Raw genomic sequence first — 20,945 nt, forward strand, 5'->3', positions numbered from 1 at the left:
GGTGAGGTGCTTGTGATATTTGATGGGCAGCAATAGAGCCATTGAATTATTATTATACTCTGGACAGTCCTGCAAAGTCAAGAATGATCCCACAACCTGCAATGCTCTCATCTATTCTGCCAGATAATAAGAGAACGTAACTTTGTTTTACACACAGATATATAATATTTTTCATGTTTGAAAATATACACTGAATTTTCTAGGAATATGTATAAATAGAAGTAAGATTGTACTTTGTTGTCTTCAAAACTTAACCAAGAATCACTTGTTTCAGAAAAATCAGGTCACCAGTAACAGACACTAATGATCTTTGAGTACCAGAACAGCATACTGTATTGCATGTAATGGAATAGTCTGTATTGTAAAGGTCACATTATGGTGACTCTAACAGGTGGATGTATCTGAGGCTTCACTGCTTTTTTAGAGCAGTCATGCAAGGTATTTATATATTGAAATACTTATTATTTATAGAAGTTATTTCCTTTTCATTGCTCCTTTGTATTATAATTTACAAACTATATTATTTTTAAAAACATGTGTATTGGTGGGTTATTTTATATCAGATTGATAAATACAGCACTACGAGCCACAATGTAAGCCACAAATGTAATTCTAGATTTTCTAATAGCTACGTTTAAAAAAGTAAAGAGAACGTATAAATAGTCCAATACTTTGTTTACCAAATATGCCCAAAGTATTATCATTTCAATGTGAAAGGAATAGCAAACAATTTTTTTTTAAGATTTCATTTATTCATGAGAAACAGAGGCAGAGACATAAGTAGGGGGAGAAGCAGGCTCCCCATGGGGAGCCCAATGTGGAACTTGATCCCAGGACCCCGGGATCATGACCTGAGTCAAAGGCAGGCATGACCACTGAGCCACCCAGGTGCCCAGAAGCAATTACTAATGACATATTTTACTCTTTATTTCATACTAGGACTTCCAGATCCAATGTGTACTTCACATAGCACACTTCAGTTTGTTTGAGGCTCCTTCCACACATGGCTAGTGGCTTCTGTGTTGGACAAGGCAGGTCTAGTGACATGGCTTTCAGTGCTCTTCCAGCCTCTGTGCAGTTCAGCTTTCCAGGTGTTCCCATCCATGACTTCGCATTATTCCATGCCATGATTTCCGCCTAGACCATGCCCTCCTGTGACGTGACCTTGGTGGGGCACAGGGGCACTGCCGCAGCATTTACCAGCCTCCACCCGTTCTATGCTAGAGCCAAAGGCCCTGAATGTACGGACGGTTTCTCCGAGTCTTGCTCACACTGTTCAGTGTGCTAGGGTACCAGCCCCAGAAGGGAGGACTAATGATCTGGAAGCAGAGGTCTGGATTTAGAGAAGTGGTTGAGTGGCAAGAACTGAAGGGCTCAGAACTATAGAACTTTACTACAGAATTTCACAGATTTATTATTTTTTGAGTAATTTCTTCTTTTCTTTTCATCTTCATCTGCTCATTCGGCTCACTTACAGAATGCACATACAAAGGGAATCGGACCAGGTGATTTTCTGAGGCCCTTCCCTGTCCATGGTACTGCCCCCTAATTTGGAAGGGGGTCCATCAGAGCTTCTGACCTGGTCCCTCCAAGGACTGCCAACTCCCAACCAGGTCTTCCTGGCCCTCTGGTATTTGAAATGTGTTTCCATAATGCCTAAGAGCTGTGTTCAGGGATGTATGTGTAGAGGGTGGTGTGGAAGGTATGGGGGGCAGAGAATGTGGAGCCTGGCTGGGCAAAGTGCTTTACTTATGTTGGCCTACTGAATCAGTAGGACAGCGGTTTGAGGTACATGCTATAGTTATCCTCATTTTTCACAAAAGGAAGTATGGGCAAAAGAGGTTAACTAACTTGCCCCAGGACGCAGGAACTGTCCTCATTACATTTTTTAAGCTGCCAGGCAGAATTTTTTTTTTCTTTTTCTTTTTTTTATAATAAATTTATTTTTTATTGGTGTTCAATTTACCAACATACAGAATAACACCCAGTGCTCATCCCGTCAAGTGCTCCCCTCAGTGCCCGTCACCTATTCACCCCCACCCCCCGCCCTCCTCCCCTTCCACCACCCCTAGTTTGTTTCCCAGAGTTAGGAGTCTTTATGTTCTGTCTCCCCAGAATTTTTTTCTTGGCATTAAGCTGCCTGCCCCTTCCTACTCATCTTTCTTTTCCGTGACATATTCCCTCCGCTATCCCCAAACGTGCTTCAGGCGAGGAACCCCTCATAAAACAAGTTAGGGGCTTCTAATTCACCATATGTGACCCTCAGACTTCTAAACTGGTTTTCCATTTGATGGCTCAGGTTCCTTTTTTAAGAAGCTCAAGCTGGGAATGTGTGACATTGAACTTTTGTCAGGACATTGTTCAGCCTATTTGCCTGTCATCTCCTGGGAATCCAGACCAAGGAACAGCTGCTGCGGTTACTATAAAGCCTGAGGGGTTTATAGGAAGAAAAGCTGCTCCCCAAGGCCAAGAGAGGGCTGTCTGGCCACTCAGGTAGGGCCTTGTAGATGGCAAAGCTTTGCCAGGATCCCCCCCTCTTCAGATCTGTTCTTCAGCTTTGCAAATCAAGGGTGGGACCCTTGTTGGAATGGAACAGGCTAGGAGAGGGTGTGGGAGAAACTGACTCATAACACCCGGTCTTAGGAGAGACTAATGTGTAAATCAAAGTACCTGTTCATTAGTGTGCTGGAAGAAAAATTTCTCCTAAAAGGACTCATATTTATGTTTGCAGGTCAGCATATTTTTATTTCCACAGAAAGCCTTGTGTGAGCAGCCAGGGTTTTATCAGAAGGTTGTTTCACACACTTGGAATCAGAACTAGGAGAGTTAGATTATTGTTGAAAAGTTTCAGTATTTATTATTAAAGAGGAGGTGATGCAAAATGGCATTTAGTGAAAAAGGTCAGCCTCTCTTCCTAGGCCTGGCCCCTTGTCCTCAGCCACTTCCTCAGAGGCAGCACATATTCCCAGTTTCTTTCATAGGTTAGATCATCTGAGGCCTGTATTTCCCAAATAGGGATATGCCTGATGCACAGGCCAGGCATTTTTTTTTTCTAGTTGTATATAAAATTAAATCTCATCAGACGTACTTCCCACATTTTGCATGTATGAGGAACCAGTGCATCCTTTCATGTGAGCATTGTCAAACAAATGGAAAGAAGAAATTAAACGGCAGCCTGGCATTGATGGTTGGCAGAGCTCTGAAGCCTGCCTTCGCAGGTGCAGACACATCCACAAAAGTAACCGCAGTGGAAATAAGAACCGTCCTCTCATTTCCTGAGTCAGTCTCAGGAAAGAGGGATGAAATGAGACTTGCAGTTACGTTTACAATTTTAGCCTTTAGGTTCAGTAAGGACCCGTATTTGGTCCACTTCACTTCTATAACCAAAGCCACTGGGTCTGGATATAGACACTGGGCCACTGTGTTGTCTTCTGGGTAGTCTCCCTTCCTGGATCAATTTTTTCTTGACCTATCAGAGCGTGGGAGGTGAGAAGCAGTAGAAATGTTAGAGGCCCCTTGGGGGGAGGGACACACAGGGTTTGCTGAGTAGCAAGACCTGCACTCTCAGGGGGGATGGGGTTGGGGGGCAAGGGTGAGCCAGGAGCTGCCTAGCGACAGCACAAAGGAGCATTCCCAGGCCCCTGGCAGGGAGCAGACAGACGGTGGGTATTCTCTCGCTGTCCGCATGTCTGGGGAACAGGGCAGAAAAGGAAACCATAGAGTGAGAGAGGCGAAGGGGGGGGCTCTGCCCCACTGTCTTGAAGGGGGCAGCAACCCTGTCCCAGGAAAACACCCCACGAGGACAGGGCAGGACCAAACACCTTGTGAGAGGTGGTCCGGCCCCAGAACAGCTGTGCGGTACACATAGTCATGTCCCGTGGTGCAGCCAAGGTGCCCTCCAGCTTCCATGCCCTGACCTGGAGACAACACTGGAGAAGGTCTGCAGCAAGAGGGAACAATTAGCCAATTCATGATGTTGACATCTCTAGCCACACGATAAGGTCTTTCCCCTTAATTAGGGCTGTGACAGATAGAAATATATTCCCAGCCAACTCTTCTTATCCACAGGGGCAGACCTATTATCCTGACTCGGTCTGGCCCTGTCCTTATTTGAGGGCTTACCTTGTGTGCGCACACTTGGCAGCTTTGTAAAGGACTCGGAAAGAATAAACACAGGGCCTGCTTCCTGCCCTTCGTCTAGAAGAGAAGACTCATTCATATACATGGTCCATGCCAGCAAACTTCAGTGGTTCAAGAGCAGGAAAATAAAACTAATGGGGGGTGTCTAGAAACCAGTTCATGTGACAAAAATAAAGTGAATAAGGGATCCAGGCACCAGTTCAAGTGAGGAACCAGGAGTATTTAGTGTGGAATAAAAGAAGCCATGGACACTATCTCAGAGGTTTGAGAGGCAGTAAGACTTAACATGTGGTAGGTGAAAGCCAAATTGCCTGAATCTCAAATTCTGACGAAGGCACTTACCACCTGCATGACTTTGGGCAAGTTTTCACGTCTCTGTGCTTCTCTTTCTCCATTTAAGAAAGAGGGGACGTCATGGTACCTACCTCATCTGGCTGATTCAAGAACTGAGCAGGTTGCTATATAGTTAGCAGTCTGTAAGGGTTTGAGGCTGCATCTAAGAAGGCAGGGAACAGATGGTGCATTGCACCAGGTAACCAAAGCAGAATCAGTGGTGGAAAATCGGCCTGAATATATACATTACCTTCTTTTATTTTTTTTTAAAGATTTTATCTATTTATTCATAAGAGACACACACACACAGAGAGAGAGAGAGAGAGAGAGAGAGGCAAAGACACAGGCAGAGGGAGAAGCAGGCCCCATGCTGGGAGCCCGATGCGGGACTCGATCCCGGGTCTCCAGGATCATGCCCTGGGCCGAAGGCAGGCACCAAACCGCTGAGCCACCCAGGGATCCCCCATTACCTTCTTTTAAATTAGAGTTACCCCACATGGGACCTTGGGAAATAACAAAGAAAACTCTAGCGTTTGAATGGGTTTATTCTCTAACCCAAGCTCATTTGAGGTCTGTGTATCTGTCTAGTTACCTGCTTCACATTTCCACTGAGATATCTCCCAGGCATCTTCTTTTTAACATGTTCAGACTTCATCTCTGGATCCTGCTTTTACCTGCTTCTCCTTCAGCTCTTCTCCATTTCAGTACCAGCTGTGGCAAATACCAGCTACCCAGCCTTTCCACATAGAAACTGGACAGTCACTTATCCTTGATGCCTCTGTCTTGGTCCTTATGTTTAATCAGTCAACAACAGATGTCCATTCCACCTCTTTGGAGAAAAAATAGAGTCCCTCTACTTTTCTCCATAGTCACTGCCTAGTGACTGGTTTCTACTTCAACGATTCATTCTCTCTCCCCTGCAGTAACACTCCCACTGGCCTACTGATTTTACCTCTGTCCCCAGGCCAGAGAGCCCACAGAGCAGCTTGGTGTAGAAAAAAGCATACTGTCCACCTAACATGATGCAGCTGGGGCCAGGCCTTTATAAGCAGACCGAGGCTGGATTTCACCCCTCATTTGCTCCCTGGGCTGGTGCCCTTGTGCCTCAACACCTGCTCAACCATGTGCACTGGCTCTTCTTTCCAGTTCCTTCTTCCAAACAGAGTGATTTTTTAAAATGTAAATTGGATCACACCACACTTCTTTCCAATATCACCCCTACCCCCAGTCTTTCATGGCTTTGTGTTGCCCTAAATCAAATCTGGGTTCCATCTGCAATGATATAGTAATGTCCATCATTTGAATATATTTAATTGGTATTAATAGCCATTAACCAGATAAGAGATTTTACTGTGAAAACTAGCTCTGGGGTAGATCAGGGACTATTAGCTCTAAGAGAGAAATGAGAGGCCCTCTGCCTACTACAGAGGCCATAGACTGAACATGTAAGGGCTGGAGCCAGCCTGTAGACAGGCTGTTTAAAAACAATATTTAGTTGACCCTAATTGAAAATTGAGATTTCATCTGAAATAGGGATTCTTGGCTTCTCCTTAAAGTTTAGAAGATGTGGAGACATTGGGTCCTCCCCGTCCCAGGGTGATAGATGATGCTGAGCACCCTAGTGTTGTGCCCAAGATTGCGAATCCAAGAAACCACCAAGGAGCCGACACGCAAACATACAAACGCACGAGGGTTTATTAGCAAGCTCGAGCTTGGGTCCAAGTATACCCGATACAGCGGAGCAGGGACTTGGACGCTGAGGTGGGTTCCAGCTTAGTTTTATGGGCTGGTCTAGGGGACGTCCAGAAGGAGTGGAGGAATTTCTCAAGTTCTGTTTACATTCTGATATGGGGCTTTCAAGGGCATTGAGCTCTGTTCTCATTCTGATAGGGGACTTTCTGCCATGGGGCTTGAGCTCTGTTTTCATTCTAATATGGGGCTTTCTAGGGCGTTAAGCTGTTTTTTTTCCTGTAACTGAAGTAAGGTAAAGTTCAGCGCTTATTCACAGGGGCCTGAGATGGCTGTACTTGTGCTAACGCTGAACTTAAGGTGGAATGGCCTTAATTTTCTCGGCCTCCACACGTAGCTCCCACTGCTCCATATTTTGTACTGATTTGTGACCCCTAGAGGCCCTGGCAGATACTTGCCTTTACAGCCCCTAAATTCATTCAGTGCCTGCATTTGACAGGAAGGAAGCTGAGGCTAGAAGGGTCGTGTGCCAGTCTCCCAAGTCTTATACTGGATCTTGAACCATCTTGTGGCTTCTGCTGTCGCTACTAAATCACAACTGCCTCTCAGTTGAAGACTGAAAAGAAACATACTATGCCACTTGGTTAATTATTCTTTCTGCTGTGATTGCTAGCCAATGTGTCCTTTAGTTGTTTTGCTTATATCTGTAGTAACATGAAAATTAGCACAGACAGTCTGGAGGACCAGGATGGTGTTCTATGAATATCACCTACGCTGCATGAGACTGTAGCCCAAATAAGCAAAGTAGAGAAATAGGGAGGATTGGAAAGAACAGGGAAAATAAAATCTGGAGAGTTTTTGAGAAGGGAACAGCCTCTTCCTTGTGGGGTTGCAGAAAGCCAGCTGGGTTGCCACCTTTCCCAGAATGTGGAAATCGAGATGTAGACAGCAATGAGTCAGTCAGTGGCAGGAAAAGGACCAGAGAGCAAATCTTTGGGCTCCGTGTCCCATACCATGCTGTCGCACCCTGAAAATTACCACGGACAGATCAATTGCTGCAAAAAGGGAAATTGGCAGTTTACCTTGGCAAATGATGGCTTTGGCCAATCAAGAGGAACTTGGATGAAACCTAGCCTCAGAGCCTTGAGTCCGATAAAGTCTTCTTGTGTTCTTTAGGGAAAGAGATCACATCATACATAGGGAAATTAGCCATGACAGCCAGCAGATCCTGCTGGATACTCTTTGTCCCACAGTGAATTATTGCCATAAAGCTGCCATGAAGCTATTCTGAGTCCCGAGTGACATAACACATCATCCTCATGGCAACTCTGGGCTGCTTTTTCCTAAGCTACAAAGAGGCAGGCTGTGCACAAGGAGGTAAATGGAATGACAGGACGTATCTCCAAAGGCAAGCTGGGACAGAGGGGCTGGTGGGGGAGTGTTGGTGTAACATGCTTTCACCTTCTGGGCTTTGTCTCGCTTGTATTATTCTCTTTTTTGTTTCCCATTGAAGTCTAAAAATGTTTAATGGTACTTAATTATACTTTTATCTTTATTCAAGTGTATCTGGGAATTTTTGCATACATTAACACTCTCTTATGATTAAGCCAAGGCAATTAGAATATTTTATCAGTACGAGAAATATTTTCCTCTAGACATAGATGTAGAAATCAAATCCTCTCTTTCAAATCTCTGAGCCATTGCTCAACGAGGAAATCAGATTTATGATTTCATAGTCATCTCCTTTTGATGCAAATGAAATGTGCTCATTGAAGACTAGGCTCACATTGTTGATTTCATTTCTGGAATCCCTGGGGCTTTTATCTGTTTCCATAAACACTATACTAAAAAAGTGAGTAATGGATCAATAACTAACACCAGGTGAGGTAGGTGGGGAAGACGAGTGAATAGATATTAAAGTGATAGATATTAAGAGTACACGTATGTATCCTGATGAGGACTGGGTGATGCGTAGAATTGCTAAATCACTATATTGTACACCTGAAACTAATATATCACTGTAAACTATGCTGGAATTAAAATAAAAAATAACTAATACCATCTCCGTCCCCTCCCTTCTCTTAGGCAAAAGTAGTTTTCAAAATTCAGTCTAAATTACTTCCACTAATGACGTATTTCCATTGGTTGGATCAACAAGAGTAAAAATACATTTCTTTTTCTATGAAGAATTCCTCTGCCACCAAGTTCTTTTCGGCTTAAGAATGTTCCTTCTTTACAATACCTCCTCAGTTCAGGCATTTGCTTTATTCATTTGAAGTGTGAATCTGTTGCTATTCTCCTCTGTCTTAACTTGTCTCTTTAGAAGTGAGGCCTTTTTCTTTGCATGGGGTTTCTGGCAGGAGTGGTGGTGAAGGATTGCATTAAAAGTGCGACTGGGGGGGGGGGGGGGCGGGGCATAGAAGTAGGTAATGAGAGAGAGAGCGGTTGGGAAGGGTGGATTGCCCCAGGAGAAAGAAGCAGGGCTGTTGGAAAGGAGTGGCCCGAAGAGACCCTGCTATAAAGGGCTGCCATCACAAAACCCCAGCTGCACAAGTCTGGGAAATTATCAAATAGCAGAGAGCCTGCTGTCCAAGCAGCTTCAGAGCAACTGCTTTGTGCAGTATAAATACTGAGTTGCGGAGAACACAGTGACCCACACTGACAAAAATAATGAAATGGATGGCGATTCCCCAGTGGTTGGCAATTTGCTTTTTACCATGTTCCAAAACACTGGCTCCAGTTGGGTGAGTGTTGTGTTTTTGTTTGTGCTATCCTGCACTGATGGTTCCTGGAAACTCTCATGTGAGTCTCTGACTTCTGGTGCAGGTTCTCAGGCAGCATCACCCTACCTCCAGGTCACTGTTGTGACACACCCTGGGTCTCATTTTCAGTGTCTCAGCATACTTTCCAATGCTTCCAGTAATTGATTGTGCAAAACACAAAACCAAAAGCAGATGGGACATATGTAGATAAGCTGTTTTGTTTTTCATCCCTATAATCTCCTAGGTTTGATAGCACTTCAATTTTCTAACCATAAAAGCTGTTTCTATGCTCTTTGGAACACACACACACAAAATGCTGCCAGTAAGTAAGCTAAAAGAATATTACATGCGGTTTTCTGTTGTTGTTTGAGTTTTTTCTTTTCTCTCCCTTTCTTTTTCTTTCTTTCTTTCTTTCTTTCTTTCTTTCTTTCTTTCTTTCTTTCTTTCTTCTTTCTTTCTTTCTTTCTTTCTTTCTTTCTTTCTTTCTTTCTTTCTTTCTTTCTTCTCTTTCTTTCTTTCTTTCTTTCTTTCTTTCTTTCTTTCTTTCTGTACCTTGCTGCTGGAGAAAGAAATTCAAAAAAATTACTTGGAGTGTGTTTGCCAGAGCTCAGATTACTTATGGAACTATTGTGTCAACACTGAAGAATACTTTAGAATGTCATATCATAGTTGAGGTTAAAACCTCGCCTTCTACTGAAGGTGCTCACTTTGGGAAGTCTCGGTATTCCTTTGCCAAAATTTTAGATGCTGGTTGTGGTGTCTGTATCTCCTGCGTTGGTGAGGGGAGGCCGTTCTGTCTAAGAAATGTGACTTACTGGCAGGAGGTGACAGCTGCCACTAAGACAAATAGAACATGTTGGTGGGGACACTTGACAGGAAGTGTTCCTTTGGACCCACTCATCTTGTTGTCACGTAAATGCTCACATTGTCTTTTCAGTCAGATAAACATTACCAGGGGCTTGTTTTACATCAACCATGTATTATATATTAAATAAATATTTATTATTTACATTATATTATTTATTAAAATACACCTTCCCCTGACACTAAGGCCATAAAATGAGTAATTTCTTCTCTGCTAACAATCTCCACATTGGCTCTGGGCTCAACCATTTAATAGGTGTCTCTGGGTATCTGGACAGTTTGGGAACTATATTTGAACCAGTACAAAATTACTGCCCAGCAGTCTTTCTTTCTCAAAGGATTTGTCGACACTCATCTTCTCATCAGATGAGACAGCAGAGCACAGAGACTCATTGGGAGAGCAGATCCCAGAGCCAGACAGACCAGGGTTTGAAACTAGGCTGTCGCTTCTTAGGCTGGGTGATTAGGAGAAAGTCATTCAGCTTCTCCTAATATTAACCTTCTTTATAGAAAGAAAACCATGATAACACCTGTCCCATGATGATGGCTTTAATAGTATTTTCATTACCTTTCCTCTTCTGTTTTAAAGTGATCCAGGGAGGGAATGCACTGACATGAGAACTTTCTGAAACCACCCAGGGCTGTATTTGAAACCACTGATAAGCTTGGAGTGGGGCATTTGTCACAGTAGTCATAGTGGAAAGTGAAATGACTTATCTTGCTTCTCTGTTATCCACCCAGTAGCTAGGAGGGGAAATAGGGAGGCCAGGAGAACCTCTTTGGTGCAGCTTTTTCTCAGCCCCTTCCTGGAAGAGAGAGAGCCGTTACAGCAAGGAAGAGTAAGCACGTTGTCAGGTACATTTCTCCCCACCTCTCAGACCCTTCCCTGCCCAGGGCCCCAGCCACATAGGACAGCAGCCAGCCGTGGCCTCCCTCCTCCTCCATCCTGCCCCGTGGTATTGTTTTTCCCATTGATAAAAGCAGAGTTCCTTTGAAATGACCAAATTAGTGAGGCGAATGCATCCCCAGCATCTGACACGTATTTATGGAGCTCTGTGTTTTTATGTTCTGTTCTGCCTTAAATGCATAAATGGAAGGGTTCATTGTCTTCAGGAAAATCTGAAAGCCAAGAACTTACTAACAGGCTTCACACCTGCCTCTGTGAGGAACTTCTGAAGCCAGAGATATTTTTTGTAACTGAGGTCCATCTGTTGCACAGATTTTTAATTCAGATCTATTTTTCCTTCTCAAGCCAAGGCTGAGAGAGCAGCCAATTTTGTGGAAAGATCTCTTTAATATGAAATGAATAAAACTATCAATGCTAAATAAAATGGACCACTGTGAAACTTGGGTTAAACCCCATAGGGAAGAGGATGTGCGATTAACTGCATTATATAACAAGACCGCCTGTAATAGCTGGCACCGTTCTCTTTGTTGTTCCAAGGGAGAAGCAGCCAAGGCTGGGGCCAGAGCACATGATATTATTTTAAAGTGCTGCAGCCTCTGGAATTTTTCCTCAGAGAGATGTCTGGAATCAGAGTTTTCCTTTGATTTATGGTTGCTTTAAATGTTTAACACTTTTTACATTTTCAAAGCTACATCCTCTGCTTCCAGCACCTAGGGGTATATTTCTGTTGCTTTGAAAGATCATTTTCAAATGGGAAGTTTTCAAATTATGCAAAAAGGAGGTTTTACAGTACAGAGTGTTTGAGTGATTTTAAGTGGATAAAAGGGATGAGTATGTAAAGGTAGGGTCCCCAGAGCCTTTTTTCTTGGCTACTTGTGATGACCCAATAGAGAGAGGGGCTAGCTGGAGAGAAAAGGATTTCCAGAGTGGCAGCACATTCACTTAGGAAACATCCTTGGGCCAGACTGTCCTTGAACCTCAGAGAATTCGCCATCAGGTATGGTTGATAAGAAAGCATTTAGGTTGAGCCATGTGAGATTGCCATTTTTAGGTCAGAAATGGTAGAACATTGGCAGTTTCACATGGCTCAACTTAATGGCTAGATGATAACTATACACAGTGACAAAGGCTGCAGTGGGGTCAGTGGGCAGTGCTATGGGAAAGTCTAGGAAAGAGGACCTAATACAGTGATGTGGGGTTAGGGGACAAGAAGGAGACAGCATATCTGAGTGTTGTTCCATTGTTTCGGTTTTGTTTTGTTTTTTTTAGACAAATCATTTTATTGAGGTATAATTGGCGTACAGTAAACTGCACATATTCTTAGTGTATAATTTGATGAGTTCTGACACATATATATACCCACGAAATCATCACTACAACCAAATAACATATCACCCCCCAAAATATCCTCATTTTCCTCTGCCCCATCCCCAGGCAAACACGCTCTCTGTTATTAGTTTCATTTTATAGAATGTTCTAAAAATGAACATATACAATACTCTTTCTTGCCTGGCTTCTTTCACTCAGCACAGTTATTTTTAGGTTCGTTCATGTTGAGTGTATATCAATATTTCCTCTCTTTTTGTTACAGAATAGTATTTCATTGTGCAGATATACCAGAGTTTGTTTTTTCACTTGTTGGTGTTTTTCCACTGTTGATAGACACTTGTATTGTTAGCTCTTACAAATAAGTCTGCTGTGAACATTCACGTACAAGTCTTTGTATGGACACAGGCTTTGCTTTCTCTTTGATAAACACCTAGGAGTGGAATTGCTGGGTTTTGTGGTAGGTATATTTAACTTTTTAAGAGACTGCCATACTGGTTTCCGGAGTGGTTATCCCATTATATGTTCCCACCAGCAGGGCCTGAAAGTTTGAATTCTTTCACATCCTTTCCGACATTGTATATGTCTTAATTTTCAGCATTTTAATAGGCATATAGTGGTATCTCACTGTGGTTTTCATTTGCATGTCATTGACTAACGATGTCGGGCACTTTTCATGTATTTATTTGCCATCTCTATATCTTTTTAGCTAAAGTGTCTGCTCAGATCTTCGGCATTTTTAAATTGGGTTGTTTTCTTATTAAGTTTAGAGAATTCTTTGTACTGTATGTAAGTCCTTTGCAAGATGTATAACTTGCAAATGTTTTCTTCCGATCTGTAGTTTGTCATTTCATTTTCTTAGTAGTACCTTCCAAAGAACAGAAGTTTTACATTTTGATGACATCTTGTTTTCTTATGGGTCTTGCTTTTGGTGTCATTTCTAAGAAATCTTTACCTAAGCTAAAGTTGCACATGTTCTCCAGCTAATGTTTTCTTCAGGAAGTTAATATAGTTACAGGTTTTTCATTGGGGACTCTGACCCATTTTGAGTTAAAATTAGTATATGGCACGAAGTGTAGATTGAAGTTCTTTTCCTTTTCACTTGTGCATCTATATAGCTGATTGTTTCCCCATCATTTGTGGAAAAGACTCTCCTTTCTCTGCTGGATTACCTATGCACCTGTGTTGAAAATTTATCGTTCATATAGGTGTAGATCTGTTTCTGGACTTTAGGCCATCACATTGATCTATTTCTCTGTCTTTTCACAAATTTCACACTTTCTTCATTTCTTTAAGAATGAGTCTTGAAATCAAGTAGTGTAATTCTCCAACTTTGTTCTTTTTTGAAATTATTTTAGCTATTGTAGTTCCTTCACATCTCTGTATAAGTTTTAGAATTAGCTTGTCAATTCCTATTTAAAAATATGCTGGGATTTTGATTGAAAGTGATTTCGATTGAGAGTTGTTGGGCTCTCATGGGGCTGTGTCCATGGAAGGAAGGTATTCAAACATCACTTTTATATCTGAACAACTTGAATGTTGAGACCAGTACAGAATTTAAAAAATTTTCCACAGTCTCACTTCCAAGTTTATTGAAAACCCACCTGTGCAAAATGGTGTTATTCAGTGCCAAAGGATACAAAGAAAAAGAAAATGTTCTAATTCTGGTCTTTATTTCCTATAAATTTACCCTTTAAAAAAAAATCTCCTCCCAGAGGCAGAGAATAAGACAATTATCTCAGGCAGTTTTTCACCCCTGGGAAAAGATCACAGATAATTGGGAGGATCTGTGCTTTCTGGAGAGAGAAAGCTCCCTTTTGCTATGCTCTCTTCTTTCCCCCAATGGCTACAGGCTCATTCACCAATTGTAGCCTGTTGCTTGGTACTGGAGTCACAAATCAAACACCTGTAGGGCCTGAGCCATCCCAGACAAAGGAGAGCAGCCTAGCCACTGGGCTTTCACATGCATTGTGGGAGAGAGTTTATGTTGGGGGGTAACCAGCATGAGGATGACTCTGCTCAACTGACAAGCAAAGCCACAAATCTGGAATTTTGTGAAAGCTCCCAATTTTCAAATGCTGTCTGTGTAGTTTTTTGAACAGTGTAGGCAAAATGGAACACATCTGTGGGCCAAATTAAGTCCATTGGCTACCAGTGCGCAGCTTCTGATGGATGGACATTTTTATTTGCTTTCAGGGTCACCTCTATCATCAGGTCCCTAAAGGATTTATTTCAACAATTGCTTATTGAGTACTCATGTTGTGCTAGGAAGTGCTCAGTGCCCAGGAAATTGATTGGTGGTGGGAAGGATCCTTTCTGCCCCTGTGGTCAAGGGGCTCCTGCTCTATCTAGTGTGGGGCTTAGATGCAGCATAGACATTCTAGTGCCACCTCCCATTCTCTCCTGCATCTGCTCCTCTGCTGTATTCTCACTGTCCCTCATTTCAGGCTTCCTGGAAGGGCATGGTTGATGATACTTGGAAGAGTTCTGAAAGGCTTCTCTGAGGAGGTGACATATGAGTTAATTATTGAATAGAGACTAGAAATTAGCCAGCTGAATGTACACTAGAACAATGTTCATCAGATTTCTGTTTGCTACCTATTTGTGGAACGTGAGATCAATTTAATGGTTGAATCAGGATTAAAATAAAATAGGATATCATATACTAAAGGTAAGTATTTTTTGTTTTGTTAAACTTTTCATTCAGTATTGCACACACATACCTGCTTCTGATACATGTATTTTTTGTAAAATAAATTTTTGGTTAAAAAACAGAAATGTAGTCTGGAAGATTTTCCAGTTTTTGAGAGTAACAAGGAGATTAAAAGAATCTTTAATGATGACCCCATGTTATTTCTGAGATCTTTTCATAAATTGTTAACTTCAGCTGCTGACTTCCAAGTATAAGTAGACACTGAATACCTACTAGGATAGGCATCTAAAGATCACTCTTTGGTGCTTCTTCACCAGGGAATTGTGAGAATGAGCAAGTGACCTGAATTCCTCTGATTTTATTTCCTGAGTTATTTTCCTGGTGAAATAAATGAAATAGTCTAGATGGGTAGTTTTCATGCCCAAAGTTCCATGGAAGTGCTTTTGGCATACTGCAAACAATTTGCATAAATAGCTAAATTTGCACCCTGCTGTATCATTAGGCACTAAAAAGCACCCACCAGCATAGTAGGCCTCAATTAATATTTGCTGAATCAACATATCTGTTTTCAGACTACCATTCCATTTTATGTGAAGTTAGGCATCTTTGAGTTAATCGATAAAAATTTCACAGTAAGTTTCACTTTAGGCACAAACTTTGAAGTCATGCAATTCCTAGAAAATTAGAATTTTGTCAAAAACCACAAAGTTCTGAAGCCAAGCGGAATGATCTTTGTGCATAGCTCTTGGTACATGGCAGTGCTCCTGTGCTTTGCCAGGGTAGTCTGGCATTATGCGAGCTGTTTGGAATGTGTCCCCTGTATAATGTACAACTCCTCCATACATTTTTAAAAGCTAAGGTCTTAAAGGATATTTCTTAGGAGCTGTTAGTACGAGACACATACTAGGTCCTCACAGTGAATAAGACACACACACAGTTTCTGTCTTAGTAAAACTCATAGTTCACTGTGGCAGATGCCAGATGCCCTCCACTGATGTCATGTGTGCTTGCACGTGAATGTCTTCGGGTAGACCCTGCATCAGGGTCCCTATAATGTCTGAGACTCAGAGGTCCGCATCTCTGTCCATATAATGTGCTTAGATCATTCATTGGGAAGTGGTCTAATGCTAGTTCTGTGAGACTGTCATCTTTCTTGTTTCTGACTCTAAACTCACGTGATTTTTTTGGTTTGTTTGTATGTGTGTGTTGTGCGTGTGCTAGGTTCCTACTGCATTTGCAGGCAATTAAGACATCTGAATCTCTCCTCCTGAACTGCATTTTAAGACAAGCTGAAAACATTCTGTACCTTTATACTTGATTTTCTGAGCTTGAGGGGATGTCACATTTATCCCAACACAAAAGAAATCTTGTTAGTATCATTCCATCAATCCAAACTATTTTAATTCTTGATTATGTTAATCACCACATTCATAGTCTCTTCCGACTGTGGGAAGACAGCAGTTTAAAAAACCTACCTTCTCTCCCTCTGCCTCCGTTGCTGGTAAGAGGACTGAAAGTTTCACTTTTAAGATTATTGTTGTGTCATAGCTTTGAAAGATTTTGCTTGGCAAATTGACATGATCTTCACCTCCTTTTATTTCTTTGGTCTTATCACTAAGCGGTTCAACCCAGTGGAACTCCATCAAATAAATGTACTTTTGATGTCTGGAGCCAGCTGTCTGTAAGCACTCATTAGTGATCTTATCCTTCTTCTAGGCAGGTTTAGTGCTGATAAGGAAAGCATATCTATCAGAGGTGTTATTTTATAATTTATAATATACAATCAAAGCTTCTTAAATTAACTCTCTTTACTCTTTACTGCCAGGCACTAGCCGCAAAGATAATATCAAGGGACCCTAGGGGCAGCTTGTTGGGTATCAGTTTAAATGTTGATGTTTTGATCTTGAAGACTAAAATTGAGTTACAGATATTTCTAAACAATTTTGAAAATTTTTAAGAACAGTCATATGTGGGAAATAATGTGATTAATGGGTGCATTTTGGCTATTTAGAAAAGGGGAAAACTCAGAATTCATATCTGTATAATGGAACGTTCATATAAAGGAATCTTTAAAGTCATTTGCTTATCGCCTGTGAAAAAGCAGCGCTGTCATTAATGTTGAGACTTTGCCTTCGTGACTTACGCACTCTGGATACTCTACAAGGCACTTTGGAATTTTGTCTCTCAACAACAACACTCTTTTTAATTTCAAAAGGTAGTTTTTAAGCATGTTTCGATAAGCCAAGTAATTTTTGCCACCTGCCAGTAAATTTGTAACTTAGAAATACTAGAAACAGGGCTGCATTATGACTTGCATGGGCTGGAGGCACTCTTGCCTTTGTGACCCCTTCCTCCATAAGAAAATATTAAAAATGATGTTTTATGACTGTTGCTATAAAGATGAATATATTATTATGTATTCAAACATTGTCTTTGACCTAAAGCTCATGTTTTCTTCTCATTTTAAAATAAAACATTTTCATGGGCTTCAAAAAGTATTGTGGGCTCTCATGGGCTCTCTCATCCCTGTCCCCACTGTGCCTAATGGATAAATGGGCTCTGATGATTAGAAGTTATCATTTTTCCTTTTCAGTTTATTAATTGTTCTTTTTTGTGTTTAGTGTCCATATTTTTAAATAGGAAAAAAAAAACTTCATTTCTGTAGAGCATCTCTTTTAAACTCAACAAACAGCTGTATATTTGGTGGGAATGACCTGTATCAGCCCTGACATTTATCAACAGCTATCCTGAATGAGATACAGAAGACTTTTAAAGAAATTGGCAAGACAGAAATGTATGTCCTTTACATGTTAACCGATCAAACCAGCTACATGGCCTGAAGCTATCAGCATTTACCCATTTTATAATTTCAAACAGGATATAATGATCATGAAATACCACATTTTCTATTCCTTTAATTCCCCTTCCTTTCCTATAGCAATGTAAAGCTTCGTTTATCTCTTTTTTTACTGTCTAGTGATTTTAAGACTTAACAATAGAAGGTAAAGTGTTATTTATCATTCATTCATATTCTAATAATGATTCTGCTATGTTTATAAAAATGATACATGTTCATTATAAAGAATCCAAGGAGTGCAGAAAAGTATAAAGATCACAAATCCTATCACTTAGAAATAAGCCTCAAAAAAAAGTGTGCATCCTGTTGGACATCTCTTTAAGCATGGATGGGAAAATGTATGGATAGGTGGATGAAAGGAAGAAAGGAAGAAAGAAAAGAAAAAAATGCTTTTAGAAAAGTAGGAATATATGATACATGCTGATTTTTACATTTAATTTTATTTAAATTTAACTAAAATAAAAGAAAGTAAGTGAATACAAATAAATTACTGTAAATTGAATAAAGAGATTTTTTTCATGGTTAGAAATGTTTTTTTCTTCTGTGGTTAAGAGATGATAAAGAACTTGTTTTGCTTTTCTTTTCCCCCATTAATGTTTCTTGGTAGACATTAGTGCTCTTCACCCAGGTCTCTCCGCATCCTGAGATGGAGGAGAATCCTATTTCCTCACTCTCTTCAAGTTAGGTAGGACCTTGTGACTGACTTGCTTTAGTCACAAAATGGGAATGGAAGTGAGCAGAAGGTCACTTTTGGATTGCTGTGTTTGATTGCCCGATCTCTTATCTCTTTTCTTTGCATCTTATTGAGCATGGATGCCCAAGTGAATGGGAGAAGTATGGTATCAATGCAGCAGAGAATGCAGAACCAGCTCCTGGATGTACTGTCCTGAAGAGCTAGGCGGGCCTACAGTGGTGGGCGTGTGAGAGAGAAATGAAATCTTGTTCTCTTAAGTCACTGCGATTTAGGGCTTCTTTCCTACCATAGAGAACAGTCTGTCCTGACTGCTGCCATCTCCATTTTAGAGAAGTGTTGATTTCCTCTCTACTGTGATAGATGAGGTCCTTCATAGTCCTCATTTCTCTCCAAATACTTTAAATTCTGCCTTTTATCTCTGTTTACCTTAAGTCTTTCCTGAATATAGATAAATTTAAATCATGTTAATTCTATGCTTTGGTGTTTCCAATTTATTTATGAATTTCATGATGCTGTTTTGGTCCTCAGTTTATCATTTTTATATAAGCTTATTTTTAAAAAATTTTACTTAAATTCAATTAATATACAATGTATTTTTTATTTCCTAGGTAGAGGTCAGTGATTCAGCAGACTTATATAACACCCATTATGTCATGTGCCCTCCTTCATGTCCATCACCCAGTTACCTCATCCCCCCACCCTCATCCTCTCCAGCTGAAGCAGGAGAGCCAGGTTCTTGTCTCATGAAGTCAAAGAATGAATCTCATGGACAAAGGAGTGAGTAAAGCTGTAGAGTTTTATTAAGCTAGGAAACAGAGAAAGCTCTCAGGAGTGAGAGGGGTCCCCACAGGGCTGCCACTGGGGGCTTGTAGGGTGGATCTTTTATTGAAAGCTAACCAAGGAACCTAAATCCTTTTATCATCTTTATTGATAGCACCATTGAGTAAGAACTAGAGATAACATCTTTAATGGCCCATTTCCCTTTTAGGGTCTAGTATTTCTCTGTTGGTCCTGAGTAGAGTAGCTGTTATAACCAGACCCCACCTCTGACACCTGGGACAAGATGGTCTGGTTTGTTTACCTCTGATTTCCTTTCATCTCCACATTTTTGCGATTTTTTGTGAGCTTGATTCCATGGCCCCCTACCTAACCCTCCCTCCCCAGCCCTGCCTGTCCCTTACTCAACACGGATGCTCTGCTCCAAGAAGCCTTCAGGGACCCAAACTCCTTCTGTCTTGTTTCTCTGCTATGTTTGACCTCTATTCTTAAGGTCATGGTCCTCTCAGGGTCCAAGATGGTTGCCCCAGTTCCATGAGGAAGGAGGAAAAGGTAACGAAGAGGGGCAAAGGGTAGGGAGTAGGTGATTTACAAAGAAGGCTCCCAGATTGTGACTCATGCACCTCCAAGTCATTGGACACAACTTAGTGGCCCTTACAAGGAAGGTGGGACACGCAGCTCTTATGTTGGGGAGCCATGTGCCCAGCTAATGACCGGAAATTCTGTTACTAGCAGTCCTGGCCGTAGAGCCTGACTTCGGGCGTCAACATCTAATTTTGCCGGTAAATGTAAAACGCCCTGAAAGTTTTTCCTCGGTATATCACAAATTCCCCCTCACTGCCACAGGCTTTAGTAATTTCTCACCTTGAATTAATGCAACAGCCTCTCTCTGTTGCCAGGGTGATCAGCCCAAGATGCAAATTTAAGCAGATCAGCCCTCTGCTTGAAATGTCCTGGTGGATCCCTATTGCCTTGAAAGAAAACATCAACTCTGGAATAAGACGGAAAGTCCTGTTGTCACACTGGAGTCTTCTGTGTGCTCATGACTTTCCCCCACAGTCCGGGCACAGTAGAGGGCAGGCAGTTGCCAGGATGTTCCCTTGCTACTCCTCTGTCTAGAATATTTTCTCCTCCAATCTTGGCAACTGGCCAACTTCTGTAGAATTTTGCTGAGGCTAATCTTCATTGGGAAACCTTTGCCGATTCTGTGTCCTACACCCCTGCCATCTCCTCGTTCCCCCTCCCTCCCCTTACCTCCACACAGCAAAGCCAGACCTATTCAAAGAACAGGATGCCGTTGCCTGGGTAACAACCAGTGCCAGCCAGTGGTTGAATCACCAGCCACATCTGCAGTGGGACTTCTGGTAGCGGATCTCTGGTTGGCCCTGTTGGCCACACCCTTTCTCCAAAGACTCTCCCTCTCCTTGGACATGCCTGGCTCTCCCTTTCTGTTTCTTCCTACCGTGCTCACCCTGGAATGTTGATGTCTCTAGAGATCAGTGTTTGGTCTTGTTATAACACATAATTCCCCAAGATTCTTCATCCCCCTTTATGACTTCACGTGCCACGCAGAGTTCTAAATCTCTATTTCCAGATTAGATTTCTCTTCAGAGCGTTGGATGTGAATATCTAGCTACTACTAAACACGTGAGATAGGGAGGAGGAAGTCCAAACAAGGAAGTGGTGCACCTTCACCCTCATATCTCCTCCATTATGTCCCTGGTAGGACCGGCACGCTCTGAAGTCATCTTGTTTATGTGCCTGTTTATTGTTTGCAAGTGTATGGCCTCCTTCCCAGGCTTGCTCACTTTTGTCGTGACTAAAAGGATGGCTGCCACATGTGTAGTAGGTGCTCTACAAATATGTGATAGATGAACAGAAATAGGAAGGAAGGAAAACTATCACCAGACCCCACCAGACACTGTTGTTCAATATTTGGATTG

At 41.7% G+C, this 20,945-nt stretch overlaps 1 protein-coding gene and 1 long non-coding RNA gene across 20 annotated transcripts in view; one reads left to right on the forward strand and one right to left on the reverse strand.

Annotated features, from left to right (window-relative positions):
* The window catches only part of CRADD (CASP2 and RIPK1 domain containing adaptor with death domain), a 183,328-nt gene that overhangs the window by 134,768 nt on the left and 27,615 nt on the right, over positions 1 to 20,945 (forward strand). The gene's annotated exons all lie outside the window — the stretch shown is intronic.
* Positions 2,748 to 20,531, reverse strand: LOC140602876 (uncharacterized). 15 transcript variants are annotated; one of them, XR_012005816.1, is made up of 8 exons: positions 20,257 to 20,531; positions 19,867 to 19,973; positions 16,150 to 16,402; positions 10,357 to 10,594; positions 9,271 to 9,483; positions 7,245 to 7,332; positions 3,822 to 6,778; positions 2,750 to 3,469 (listed from the first exon to the last, which is right to left on the reverse strand). It is a non-coding gene; the product is annotated as an uncharacterized lncRNA (long non-coding RNA). The 15 variants fall into 15 exon arrangements; XR_012005813.1 differs by having other exon boundaries at positions 2,755 to 3,469; positions 3,822 to 3,940; positions 4,123 to 4,197; positions 5,066 to 9,483; positions 20,257 to 20,530; XR_012005819.1 differs by having other exon boundaries at positions 2,760 to 3,469; positions 3,822 to 5,302; positions 20,257 to 20,528.

The sequence above is a fragment of the Canis lupus genome, chromosome 13 (assembly GCF_048164855.1).
Source record: "Canis lupus baileyi chromosome 13, mCanLup2.hap1, whole genome shotgun sequence".
Classification (NCBI taxonomy): domain Eukaryota; kingdom Metazoa; phylum Chordata; class Mammalia; order Carnivora; family Canidae; genus Canis; species Canis lupus.